This window comes from Coturnix japonica, chromosome 2 (genome assembly GCF_001577835.2).
Source record: "Coturnix japonica isolate 7356 chromosome 2, Coturnix japonica 2.1, whole genome shotgun sequence".
In the NCBI taxonomy this organism is placed as follows: Eukaryota; Metazoa; Chordata; class Aves; order Galliformes; family Phasianidae; genus Coturnix; species Coturnix japonica.
Window position 1 is genome coordinate 72,209,559 of NC_029517.1, and position 14,372 is coordinate 72,223,930.

The 14,372-nt window shown below is 42.8% G+C and overlaps 1 protein-coding gene across 5 annotated transcripts in view; it reads left to right on the plus strand.

Annotated features, from left to right (window-relative positions):
• The first annotated feature begins 2,969 nt into the window (after positions 1-2,969).
• KCNG2 (potassium voltage-gated channel modifier subfamily G member 2) overlaps positions 2,970-14,372 on the plus strand; it is a 66,292-nt gene continuing 54,889 nt past the window's right edge. Inside the window, exon 1 of one of the 5 annotated variants that reach the window (XM_015854805.2) lies at positions 2,970-4,865. The gene's annotated coding sequence lies outside the window, so the exon portion shown is untranslated. The other 4 variants (XM_015854802.2, XM_015854803.2, XM_015854806.2 and 1 more) reach the window with 4 other exon arrangements.

The following is a 14,372-nucleotide window of genomic DNA, read 5'->3' on the forward strand; positions in this document are numbered from 1 at the left end:
TTCCTGACCTTCCTGTCTCAAAAGCTCTGCAGCAACTTCAGCTCAATACAAAGAAACTGAAAATATTATTAAAATGATTATTAAAAATACATAGTCAGTTTTCTTAATCCAACCGACCTCTTGCCTGGTGAACCCTGCATGTTCATAATGTATGGGAGTCTGGTGTTTCCAGTGCTACTGGCCACACTATACAGTTGCTATTAGCTACTGTTTCTCATGGCAAACAGGCTGGGGGAGGAATAGCTTCAGGGCCAGCTCTCAACGCAGTCTGTATAGCACATTTTTACAAGTGTGCTGTGAATGTTCTGAACAAAGCCTCTCTTACTTCCGCATCAAGTGCTGTGACAGCTTGAATGGTGCCATAGGCATGAAAATGAAGAGTGCTTTCCTGCATCCTTGTCCCACAGAACAGAAAATACCAATCTCTGCTAACTCAGGGAGCTTCCCAGCCATTTTTAGCAGGTATGCAGGATGCTGGTGCCCCCAGACTCCCAGTGAGCCCAGGCTGACTTCAGACTAGTCCTTCTGCAGAAGACAGGCTCTGCTTAAGTATGTCTACTTTAGCATTGCTGTTCAGCTGAAGACTGTGCTTTTGAAAACAGCTTCTTGATACTCCCTGTTTACTGTGCTTGGGTTCATACTGCCTGACCTGGAGCACTTCTGCAGGAGCTGAACTGAAAGCTGTCTCTGGGAGCACACTGCAGCTTGCCTAACTAAAAACTCCTGAAACACAGAATGCAGATGTTGGTCTTCCAGACTGTTTTGCTCCTAATGTAGAGACAGACATCATTTATCATTTGTTCTCTGATCCGTTTTGTACCTGAAGCACAGCAATATGCACAAAGCAAATCAAGTAATACATACATTCCATCTATTTGGATGCATGTCTATGTAGGAAGTTATCACAAAGTTAAGAGTAGCACTGCAAACATACTGTAACCTGGGTCCTTCAATAGATCACTCCTGCTTTCCTGCATTAAATCTTCTCTTTCAATGAGAATTTAAAAGCTATCTTACAGCCCATTTAGTTTCCTATGCTCAAAAACCTCCGAGTGTCATCAATGCTGGAATTCTTAAATATTAATTTGAACCAACATTCAAAATGGTTTTGGTAAACTGAAAAAATTTCTCAGTGCTGACAATCAGAATGAAACCCCTCTTATTGCATTTTTCCACAATGAACTCCAATTTAGTGAGAAAACTTGAATTCTTATTAAGAGAGTCAAGACAGGAGGTCAGTTTGATTCAATGATCCATTTAAAATATCTGAAACTAGTTAGTTTGGATTATTTTTTTTTTTCTTTTTAGTGTTGATAAACTCAGTAGAGATCATCCTGATATTATTCTTGTTACTCTCTCATTGTCCTTGATTTTTATCCAGGTGGCTTTGAGAGAATGTTTTGGACTGCAAAGCCTGTTTGCTGCAAAGCAGCAAAAGCACACAGGTATGATGTTGAATTTGCACAATGAATTGTATTAAAGAAGCATTAACCCTTGAGGTGAGAAGCTGGACAGGATCAACACTTGGATTTTTCTGTCTCCCTGACATGTTGTTATTCAATAGGTATTATTTCATCTCAGAGCCTCACATACCTACATTTGCTTTGAGAAACAAAAACTAAATTCCAAACTACTTGCATTTTAGGTACTGTATTTCTTCTCTCTTGTAGAAAGAATGTCATCTGTCTTGGTGTTTTAAGTGGGAAAAGCCAGATGCTAGGAAAGTATCTTTTCATCCTGAGCTTAGCTGGTAGGATTTGCTGTACCAGCTCAGAGGCTGACTTGTTTTGATTTTTACATCCAAACTCTTTGTAGAGAAGCAGTTTCTGGACAGATGGCACAGCCTGCAGTGAAGACAGCAGCGCTGTCTGGCTAGGAGGCCTAATGCCATCCACCTGTGGTATCTTGGTCAGGTCTGCACATGGGAACAGTTTACAGTGCAAGTTTTTAACCATACCGGAAAAAGTAGTGGCAATACAATGGTACATACTGTTCTCCTGAGTTTGCTGGCTTGATAAATGTTGTTAATATGTATACCTGCTTAGCACTTTCAAATCTAAGAGCCAAATAGCTAATAGGTTCTTTTTTTTGGCAGAGCTACACTCCCTTACACTCCACCTACCATTACTCTGGAGATAAACACAGGAAGAAAATAAACACCTTCATTAACAACAAGTTTAATGAAGTTTTCATTTTAGGGTAGATTTGCATACACTGCCTTTAAAACTGAGTAAAACTTTAATTGCGAGGTGGCTTGAATTGTTTGTTATGACTGTGCTCTTAGAACTGGAGATTACAAAGATAAAGATCATAGAGACTTCCCAATCTAAGTAATTTTCCCTAAAATAAATTGAAAAATTGGCTTTAATATAAAAGTATACCCTGGCGAAGCTGGTTATATAATTCCTGTATGTAGATTGCAGAAAACTCTATACCCTTCATTTTTAACAAAACAACGTATATACACTGTAAAAAATGGTTATATTTAAGTAATATGTATGCCTTGCCACTTGGAACAAATTAACAAGAACACTGCACTTAAAGGGAAAACTACTGCACTTATTTCACTGCTGTTATTGATGCAGTTACACCGTCCTTCCCCACTGCATTCCTATCTGCAATATGATTTATCAGCACTAAGAACTTAATTTACATCAGCTGCTCTGAAGAGAGCTGGGTGATGTCAGGGGAAGGGAAAACTCATCACTCTCCAAAAAGTACCAGAAGGCTGTGGTCAGTCTCTTCTCCCACTTGACTAGTGATAGCATGAGAGGGAATGGACTCAAGTTGTGACAGGGGGCATTCAGGTTGGACATGAGGAAAAATTTCTGCTCCAAAAGCGTGGTCAGGCAGTGGAATGGGCTGCACAGGGAGGTGGTGCAGTCACCACCCCTGGATGTGTTCAAGGAACATTTAGGTGTTGCACTGAGGGATGTGGTTTAGTGGGGAAATACTGGTGATAGGTGGACGGTTGGACTGGATGATCTTGGAGGTCTTTTCCAACCTTGGTGATTCCGTGATTCTAAGTAATGTAAACAGAAGTTCACCTTAATTATTTTCCAGTTTGAAAAATCATTCTTAACTTGAAGCAAGCAATGTTTCATTTCCTTGTTTTTCTCATTCTCTCCCTACAGCTACAAAAATAATTATTTCCATGACAGGTGCCGAAATTTTGCTATGTGCCTCTCTCTCCCTTCAAACACACGCTCAGCAATGCGTTCTGACAATCGATCAAAATTAGTACAATATTAATTTTCAACACAGTCTTCACAGACACTTTCACTTACCCATCTCTGGGACATCTATTTGCTATTCAAGTTGAGAAGTAGGAATTAGGCTTCATGGGGTTTCCTTTTCTCTCCCCCGATTCTGAGTAGTTTCTACACTTATCTACAGTCTACACACACCTCAGGCATCCAAAATTCAAGGTCACCCATCACCTTCCCTCCATTTTGAGGATTCATCTTTTAATATGAGAATAATACCTCAAGTTCAGCTTCTGCCTGATACCAACATTTCTAGGGGTGTCCCCTGCAAAGGCTCCCACAATTCACCTTATAACCCAGCTGACTGGGCACCAAGCTGAAACTGCAAAATTACCCTGTAGCTTTAGTACAAGTTCTTACAGCCTAAAGCTACATCCCATTTCTTTGGCCATCAGAGAAATAATTTTATCACAGTGACTCAGTTTCTCCATCTGTAAAATGAGTGTACTAATGCATATGCAAACCCTAATAATAAAAGCTACCCCTGGGCTCATGTAAGGGCCAGACATGGAAGGGAGAGCATCTTTTGGGTCTGGGCTGCTTGTCTGAAGAAACGCTGCATAGCTAGAGATCTCCTTCACCAGTTGGGTGAGTAGTTGGGTGAGTTCAATACTTCTTTCTGTATATGGCCACTAACCTACCTGCAAATACTCTGCTTAGTGTTGCCAAGAATCTGTCAGAAACAGTTTCACTGCTCTGTGAACAGAACAGGGTCACAGTGAGCACTGCAAGCATGTAAAGTGTGTTTTTAAGTCTATAAATCTAAAAGACTGTCAAAGACATTTGAAACTAATTAAATTAGTTAAGCTGGTGTATGTCATGGCTTCAGTGTATGCCCTGTCACTGTTCTCATAGGTACAATCTGTGGAAGAGAATCAATGGTAACACTACTAGGATGGATCAAGAAGAAATGCATAAAAACACCTGCAAAGCATTTAATCATGCTCCCTTTCTTATAACTGGGACTTGGGGTGGTGTTTTCTTTGGAGAAGGATCAGGTTTAACCAGTGTTTTCAGGCTGGAAGAAGGATGAGGCCATACTTGCGCCTATATGTAGGAAGAGCTCAACACAGAAACGTCTTGTTAATTGCAGTAAGAAGGCTTGATAGTAAGCAAAGCTTAATAGATTTATTCCAGGGAAGCAGAGGAACAAGAGTAAGAAGGGTCAGTAGTCCTCATACTTTATGGTCATGAAATGAAACTGTTCTACCTTTTGACTTATGGCCCAGTTTTTCTGCTCCAGAAGTGAAATTGCAGCTATGCAGTCATGCTCACTAGTCAATTCTGGGACACGTATCAAACTTGCATGCAGAACAGCTTGACCCAGCACAAACTAAAGGCTAACTTCTGGATGTAATAGTACCACACCAGCATGTGAACAGTTGAGCTCCTAACGTCCTAAAGTGTAAGCAACAATTAGTAAAAGGATGACGTCTGCAAGTATGTACAAAGAAAGCCTTCCTAATGCCTGCAGCTAGGATGAATAGGATGAACAAAACCACCTGGGGACAGAGAACATCTCACCACACAAGGCGTGCAACCCAGTGGCTTCTTTCAGCAGGCTTCTGCAATGGGCATCTTCAGGGCTGCTTACAGAAGGTAAGAGCTTACTGTTTTGTTTGAGACATGCAGAACTGGCTCCTGTCCAAGCAAGGGGCTGCCTGAGATTAGCACCTCTATCAAGTTCCTATACACTCCTATCAGATTTGCAGAGAAAAGGCACTAGGAAATACACATATGATCTTTGCTTCAGTCTTAAGAGGCAAAAAGCATAACAGAGAGCAGAACTAGACAGAAGTTTTCCCTGGGGGAAGAGGAAGAATACTGAAAGAAAATGGAACAAACGACAACATAAGCAGTAAATAAATAACAGGATGTTAAAGACTGACAAAAAAAATCAGGACCCAGAAACCATCGAGAGACATTTAGAAGAAACAGGCAGAGATAGAGGGGGCAGGAAATACACTCCAGTGCACTTCAGTCTTTCTGTACGTGAGATGTTGTGTCCTAGGGCAGCCTGGAGTAGCAGCTATTCGCAAGAGCGGGTGGAAGTGCAGGACGATGCCCTCGTTATTACAAACACGGCAGGCATTAGTCTCGCTGTTTGACAGCGGAGCAGCTTCGTGTGGGTGCGCGGGAGGCAGCACGGGGCAGCACGAGGCTTTACAACTTCCCAAATCCTGCTCGCAGCCCGGCGGCTCCGGGCACGGCGGTCACGGTCCCTGCGGGCGCATCGCCCCGCTAACTCCGCCTGCCCGACGGGCCCCTGGAGAAGCCCCGCTCTGCAGCGCTGCCTCGCCGGGGCTCTCGGGTACCTCTTCACGATGCGTTTCCACGCCGGGATCCCCGGTGGCGGCGGCAGGGCAGAGGCACCGGAGTGATGCAGGACCTCAGAAGGAAGCTGTCCCAGGCTCCGAGCCCAGGGCAGGATTTCGAAGGGGTGAACGTACCTGGGAGGAGCGGCACAGCCGCAAACGCTCACCCCTCGGGATTGCATTAGGTTTAAGCTGGCGTTTAGCTTTAGGGCGCCTCGCCCTGCAGTGCTCGCAGGCGGCAGCTTCAAACCGGGACGACCCGGTGCGCCTTTCTCCGCTGCGCTCGCGCATCAGCGATAACATCGGTGCCGCTTCCCGCTCGCAGGGGCACTCCCAGGACATCCTGCGGGCAGCCCCCTCCCCGCGCACAGCCTGGCGTCCTTCCGAGAGCTGCCAAGGCAGGAAAACGAGCCCGATGGAGGGTGGACCACCGCAGCACCTGCCCCTCCGCCGCGAAATGGCCGCCTCTCCACGCGTGTCCCCCGGCGGCAGGCGGCGCTGCGCGGTCTGCTGGCGGTGGGCGGAGGGGAGCCGCGATGGAGCGGAGAGCGGCCAGCGAAGAGGAGGCAGCGCCCGCGGTGAGAGGGGGAGCGTGCGGGGGGACTGAGCGGTGACCGGCCGCAGACTTTGCGGGAGAGCGGCCGGCAGGGAACCGGGACCCCCGCGCTGTGGTCCCCGTGGGGTAGGCTCGGTGCTGCGGCTGCCGGCAGTGCGGCTCCTCAGCTTCGCGCTGAAGGTAACGGAGCTCGGTGTTGTTCGGGGGGGCTCGGGACTGCCGGGCGGAGCGTGGCAGCGCGGTGTCTGCCGGTGCTAGAACTGCCCGAGAGCGCTTCTCCCTTTCCCTCGTCTTTTTAGGAGTGTTTCTCTTTAGTTGTAGAAATGAGATTTCCTGGGCTGTCACTGCCGTGGGGGTAACGCACTCTGGCGTGCGAGCACAGCCGAGCCCTGCTCCAGGAGTTAGAGCTCAGCCCACCTCCCGCCGGGTTCCCGGATCGATCTCGAGGTCTGTTCGGTATTCGGTCGGGTTGCCGTATCTACGAAGTAACGCGTGTAGCCAGCGTGACTGATTGTGGATTTCAGTCTGGATCTTAAGCTCTGAGTGTGCCTGTCAGTTACAGCGATGTTTGTTACACGTGTTACTAAAAGTTTGGGTGTTGACGTGTTCTAAGTAACAGTGAATTGTAAATAGGGAGGAAACATCGAGAGTCTGCTGTGTGAGTGGCTGTGACCTGCGCTGTGCAGTGTTCGCATGCCGTCTTCAGCACTGGTCCTGAAAGCAGGGGTAAGGTTTGTTCCAGGGACGAAGATTGTTATCTGTGAGACCCTCGATGCCCATGATCACCTTTATCGGTGCCTTTCCCTAAGAGACGAGCTCTCTTTCCTGCGTAGCGTTGGTTCAGGAGTTGCTTTGACAAGTAGGAGCTTTACAGCACATCCTTTGTTCCTGAGGAAGGTTGGCTGAGTCCATACAAAGTGTCGGACTTCAGCTGAGGACTTATTCTTGGTGCAGCCCCCAGCGCCAAAGTTGTTTCAGTAGGAGAGGCTTCTTTCGGATCTCCTGATCAGCCACTGCTATTTCCACGGAGCTGGAATTCCTTGAGGATGACCTTCAGAGAAAGAACCCAGCCTTGCTCAAAGGATCACATACCTTGTTTTTTTGCTCTTCTTGAGTCTTCCCTAAAACAATAAGTAGAGCATTTGGAAGGAAATCCACGATTGAACAGTCAGTACTTTGTCTCTCTTGTGGAAACGCCAGTAGACATTTGGACTTGTTATGGGTCCTGGAGAGGTTTCTAGCCAAGCACAGAAGATGGGATTTGGTACTGCTGCAGGAAAATGTGAGGTGGGGGAAAGGATACTATTCCTTTTCTGTTTCTCATCTTTTTTGTGAAGAAAGAAGGTTAAAAATTGGGCATGTTTGTTTGTTTTAATCCAGATCGCTTTTACTTGTTTAATCAGTGTGTTTGTTTCTCTGGAATCTCAAGACTTCTGCCTTTAAAAGAATATTGCCTGATATTCTCAGGCAGTATGAATCTGAGATATTACTGCATTTGTTAGGAGATGAACAGCACTTGGCCTCGTGCCTCTGGTCTTGTGCCTAATGATACGTTGTGGGAGCAGTGTGTTAGCTGTCAATAAATGTCTGTTGTCTCTTAGGTTTTAATTATAAAATGGTTTTAAAACGGCACACAAAGGAAATCTTCAGCTCAGTGTATTAAGTGTGGTAGAGCCCTGTGTATGAATGACAGTGCCCACATCTATCAGCACTGTCTCCATTAATAAAGCCCCGTGTTGTTTCTGTGGCTTCAGTTTCAAAGCCCTAAAATATGTGCAGTTTTCTGTATGGTGGTTAGTTGTGGTTTTTTGCCTCCTTTAGCAGTTCTGTGCTTGTAAAACAGTTGCATTTCTTCTTAGAACAAGATAGAGGCAGGGCTGAAATAGCTGCTGGATGCTTTTTCCCTTTTCTTTGCTGTCATGTTTGATTTCGAGAACAATTTCAGGACGGTCTGAGGTTGCTGCTAAGTAATCTGTCCTGTATCAGGCACTAAACGCAGCCCTGTCTGGGAGGGAACTGTGAGTCAGGCAAATGCTGGATGGCTTTTGATGTGCTGTGGAAACCCTCTGTAAGAATAAAGTTGTACTTCTGTAGCAGATCTGTAGCTTTGCAATCTAGTGCCAGAATAGCTGGGGGGAACTATCTGAGTAGTAGCTAACCTACACTAGTATCCTGCACACGCATGTTGTTTTTTGAACTTTGAGTAGAGCTTTTATCTTGTTAACTTGCTCCTGGCAATCATTTGGTTGCTTATCTTGAGCAATTGGGAGCACAGAAGAATTGGATGTGATTGCTGTGTCCTGCCTTTGCAAGGCAGAAAGGTAAGGATGCATCTTGAGACTGAACAGATGATAAAATGCATTTTCAATTTGTGTTATTAAAAGAAGAAACAGAAAACAGGAATAGTAAAAACTCCAAATGTTTTTTAAAGCTAGAAATGATCAAGGAGGCTGTATCGTATTTTAAAATCTATGTAGATGCTGTAGGACCGGAATTGATTTTTCATACATGTTAGTCTTGTTAGGGGGTTTAGAAACTTCGGCAGGTGTATGTAGATGATGAGAATCAAGATTGTTTTTGAAAAAGGCTCCAGAAAAAAACCTGACAGGAAACTGAAAAGAGACTAAGATACCTCAGGTACCTCATAAAGTGTGCAGTGTATGTTGCATTGAGTTGAGTAGCTTATTTGCTTAATTAAGGCATCCATTTTGGGTTACTGCCTTGCACGTTTCCCAGCTCAGATTAATGTCTTCATCACAGTGATCGTTACACCATTTATATTCAGTGAACCTTAATGCTTTTTTTTTTTTTTTTTTTAATTAGTCAGGTATCTTTAAGTATTCACAATATTCTTGATAACTTCAAGGTGCTTTTTTTCCTTCTTTTCTGGTGAGTTATAGTTTATATTCTTATTTGGTATCACAGCTGAACTCATATTCCATTTGAAGGAAGGAGGCAAGGCAGATTCTTGCTTCTGTATGTTTGCATGGCATCTTGTTGTGTGGAAGACTTTTTCCCTGCTCCTTGCTTTTCTTTGTCAGTGGGGTGAAGATGCCAAAGTGAATTCAGTTTCTGTGCAGCGTGGTTAAATGTTAAGCAGAAAAAAAGTATTTGAAGACCTGGCTAATGCAGGACAAGCGCTGATGGTTGTCTCTGGCTTTCACCTGACTTCCCAGAAGAGCAGACTGATGCTCTCCTTTGATACTCAAGATGAAAGAGGGGCCAGAGTCCCTCTGCTTCCTTGATGCTGCCTTTCTGCCCTTAACAAGTCAAAATTCATTTGTAACGTCATACTGAAAGGCAGTGTGCTTTAGGATGAGTGTTGTACATTTAAAAACTTTCAGTGCTTCCACTAACTTTAGGTGCGTGTGAATACATTGAAGAGCGATTTCTGGAGCATTATTCTTATTAAATATTTAGAATCTCTGCATCTTTTTCACCCTCGGCAGGAGGAGGGTGGGGGGCGGGGGAAGGATAGTCTCACAGCTTCCTAACACGAACTGACATCTCTGTTAAATGTTCAGGTTATGCCAACAGATGTGCCATTTCAGAGCCACAATGATGATAAAATCTGAAACTTCGAAGTGAAACAGTCATTTGTGGTATGTTTTCCTAATGGTAGAAAACAAAACAAAGAGCTTACATGACTGTAATTGAATCAGGTCGCTTCAATGTCTTCCTACTCCGGGTTAGAATAGGTGCCAAACAATCTCTTTGTTTTTCAGGATTCTAGATAACTAAATTAGAATGGAAGGGGTCATTAGAACTGTTAAATGTGGTGCCAGCTATTGAGAAAAATTGACACAAAGTTGCTTTGTTTACAGGATATTCACACAAATAATGGTTCTCTGTGCTTACTTGGTTAGCCACTGCATTGCATATTCTGAGCAATCTTGGCAGAACTGGTAAAGTTAGTTGAAAACAAAGGTTCCAACTGAGGTGTGTTAAATACAAGTTCTGCTCAGCTGACAGGAGGTAAATCAGTATTAGGCAAATGGGAAAGAACATAAGCCTTTAAAAGGAAAAAGAATTGTATGGAAGATTCCAGGAAGCAACAGCGATTAAGCAAAAATAAAGAATTAAAAATGCATCCTTTCGGCATCACTACGAAAGGTTTATTATGAGTTAGCTTAAATTTAAAAATCTACTTAGGAAATCAGGAAAACCTACCAGAAAACAGGTGCTGGGTTGATACAATACGTTCAGGCTGGATGTTAGGAAATACTGCTTCTCTATGAAAGGGTGGTCAGGTGCTGGGATGGGCTGACAGGGAGGTGGTGGAGTGTTCAAGAAACATTTAGATGTTTTTCTGAAGGACGCAATTTAGTGGGAAATGCTGGTGGTAGGTGAACAGTTGGGCTGGATGATCTTGGAGGTCTTTTCCAACCTTGGTGATTCTACTATTCTATTGATTATGCATGCCAGTGACTATTGAGATTATTAGATTCTTCTTTTTGAGAGCTTTGAACTTCTTGAAGGAGCAAATACTGTTTACGTTGAGATGATACGCACAAGAAGCTCGTTGAAAGATTAATGTTGTTAGGTTGACTTAGAGCCATTTGCCTAAGTCCTCTATTGATGGCTCCACTAGCAGAATGATTAGACTGGTATCAGCTGGGCAGGAAAGCCAGTTCTGGTGCTGTCTGTGCTCGGATTTGTCTTGAGCCCAGCAGCTCGAGTGAGTAGCTGTGGGTATGCTGGTTATACCCTTCTCACTCTGAACTGCATCCCTGCCTGCAGCAGTAGGAGCTCAAACATTGGTGCATCGAGGATTTGGTCCCCTGGAATGATAAGTAAATTCAGTTTACTGAGAAGAGCTATTCAGTATATACAAATATCCTGTGCCATCCTTTCAGGTTTGTTTGTTTGTTTTAGTATTTCTAGTGAGACATTATTTGAAAGAGCTGAAAATGAAGCTTCTCAGATATATAGAAAAGCAGGTGTGTGTTGGCTGCAAGGCACATTTCTCCATTTAATGCATATTTACTGTATCTGAATTACAAGGCATCTGTAATTTCAGAATGTTTAGGAAGAGACTGGACAGGTAAAGAAAAGAGGAAAAGTAAGTCAGATTTAGAATTAAACTATCCTCTAGAGATTTGACAAGGCTGTGAAAATAATTCTTGTGGCAAACCTTGTAGCCCTGAAAAATATCCCTAATATCTTCAAGTCTCGCTTTGCTGAGACTTTCGGATTCTGTTTGTCCAGGGTGTTGAACAGAGCAGGATTCTGAATCCTAAGTTCATTTCCATACATTATTTTCTTTTTCCCATCTAGGACTGAACTTAAGGTATAGTCTTTAAATCTTTAGCACATCAAACTAGCTTTGAATCAAAGAAAAAACTGTTTACCACTGATCTGACTGACAACAGGGCATCTTCTATGGTAAATCTGCTCATTGTATGAACTTATGAGGGTTTGTGTTATCTTGATGTCTCTCTCTCTTTCATCTTTTCCTTTGGCTCCTTACTATACCTCGTCAGTACATGGATTGTGAGCGCTAATTTCTGTACCTCACATTGCTGCTGTGTTGGGCTGTCATTGGCATGAGCTGGAACAATCTTGTTCGTAGCTAAACTGAAAATTTGGTTACAGCTGGACTGGCTTTGATGAGTAATAATATAACACCGTATGCAGCAGCAACAGGAACATGCCTGTTTAACCACAGAAATGATGTAATTCATGAAGGGAAGGATATGTGATTCCCTTCAGTGAGCTGAGGTCATGTTCCTTGCGTGGGTAGTGTGAAGGAATGTCAGCCTCAAGTTTGGCATGCTGTTTGAAATGGATTATCGAACATGCTGATGGATTTTTCAGCACACAGGAGAATTGTTATGATATTTATTTTTAAAAAGATAGCCATCCTGTTTCAGAAATGAGATGGAAACAATTGCTAGAGAAAGTGCATCATAAACACTGGAAAGGTCAGAATAATAGGGAAAGGCAGAGTCTGGGCTTGAGGAATAGGAGGGTCTTTGAACTTCAGATTGAAGAGTCCTGGGTACTTCCCTCTGGTGGCTGGTGAGCAGTAGGAGGAACAGTTGTTTTCCTTCAGATTTTCAGTGTGGCTTTTTCCAACCGATAAAGGCAGGAAGCTGGAGCCTCCATGGAGGCTCTGCAATCATAATATAAATCTGTTTGACAAAAGTCAGAATGAAGCCCAAATCTCTGTAGTTCGAGCTTTCCAAAGATTATTCCAAGGCTAAGGGCTGTATAGGTTAGGATTCTGCTAACTGACTTGCTAGAATGAAATCCTAATGTGGATCTTAAGAATGATTTCTCACAAACTGTCTTTGATAGTATGATTGAGTTAAAGAGGTAATGCAGAAAAGCAGTTGTTTCCCAGGATGCAGAACGCACACTCAGAAGTTTTAATTTGTAATTCTGACATACTAAGTGACTCCTTATGATGATTGCTGTAAATTTTGCATGAAAATTTTGATACACCATCAAAATTGGCACCATCCTTGTATGCTTTGTGCTTCCTTTCCTCTTCTCTTTTTTCCCGTTACTGAATTTTCAGTTATGTTTTGAGAGCAGAAGCTTGCTGTGTTTCTCCGCACATTACTGTTACTGGACCTTTTGCCATCTCTTCAGGCTGTGCAACACTGTCAATCAGCTGAGCTGTTAAATTTATTTACAATAATACTAACCTAGTTCTAACCTTACCCGGCTGTTCAGAATAATGAATGATTCTTATTTTGCCTTTCAGCAGATTTCACACCTAAGAAATCAGTGAAGCCACAAGAAGCTTGTTTGGGACTTTTATTGACATAAACATGCGCTTACATTGAATGACATCATTTATATGATGTTGCTTAATATCCAGAAGTACACATTACAATCTTGGCCCTCCTACGTGTAATCACAGTGATGTTTCCTGTGGAAGTACTCATAGTAATATTCAGTCTTATTTACAAGCTAATTTTATGTACAACATTTAAGTTCAGCTGAACTTGTGTCTGCTGATTAAGGGAAAGTCGTGGTTCCATAGCAGCACGTTAGGACTTCTCCACTCTTGATCCTACACAAAGGGAGGAGCAATGCCAAGCAAACCAGTTCTAGTTCAGGTATGGTTTGTTTCCAGAAGTTCTGTAGCTACAATAATTTTCTTGCTCTTTTGTTTTTACTGATGTTTGTCAAGGGACAATTCAAGGTCAATTCAAGGTTGTCTTTCAGCTGTGATTTTTCATTTTATTAGATGCCTGTTATATCATCAAAGGTTTCAAAATGACTTTTCTGAGTATGACTCAAAAACCCGGGAAAACCTTTGAAAGTATACATGGTTAAATGAAGCTGATTAGTGTTACATATGAAAGAGGGAAAGAAAAGGAATTTCTGGATTGTTCTTTGTGACAAGCTGGAATGTTCTTGAACTAGATTAAGGCTCCATTTTGTACTTAGTGGCTTCGAAACCAAAGACTGAATCCTTTGGGATTATGCACAGCTTTATTGGAGAGTATAAACAGACAGCATATCCTCCACATTTTTGAGTCGTAGCAGTTGGTAACTGTAGATTTACAATTTTCCCTCCTGTATGTATGTTCTTTAATGTAAATGTCACTAAAATATTTCAGTATTACACTTAGTATTTCCTGAAATTTATTGAGTTCAGTCTGTCTTAGTGGTTTTATGAGGTTTCATGCTGTGAAGGCTTCCTCTGACTGCAGAAATACTTGAATTTGTTCTGGAGACTGCTGTTAAGGGCTCACAATGGAAGCAGTTCCTGGGGAATGTTCTTGGTTGTGCCGATGTAAATCAAAGGATCCTGTCCAGATTTACCTTTGTATAAATGAGAGCACATCTGAGTCCCAGATGTTTGTTCTAGTATTTCTTTGTACTTGTACTGTAGGATAGAGTTGAAACCTTCAGTCATGGATTAATAATATATTACCCTTGATCTAAGCAATGGTGAAAGTTCTGATTTGATTTCTTTTCTACCTTAAAAATAAAAGTCTGTGAAAAGAGCATACGTTCAGTTCAGTGCCCAATCCTGGCTGGCTTTACCCTTATTCGCACAAATGTTCCTACTGAATACATAGATATCCTGAAGTGAGTATGAACTCCTGCAAGCAAGGGGTTTCAAGAGTGGGTTTTTACAGAACTTCTAAATACTTTTCATTTATCAAGCCTCATACATCCTCATTACTGCTTCACAGCTGCTATGATTTGTCATGTTAAGAAGTGTGGTGAATTATTTTTGATAGCCGTGTTGTTACTCTATAGGTTCTGATA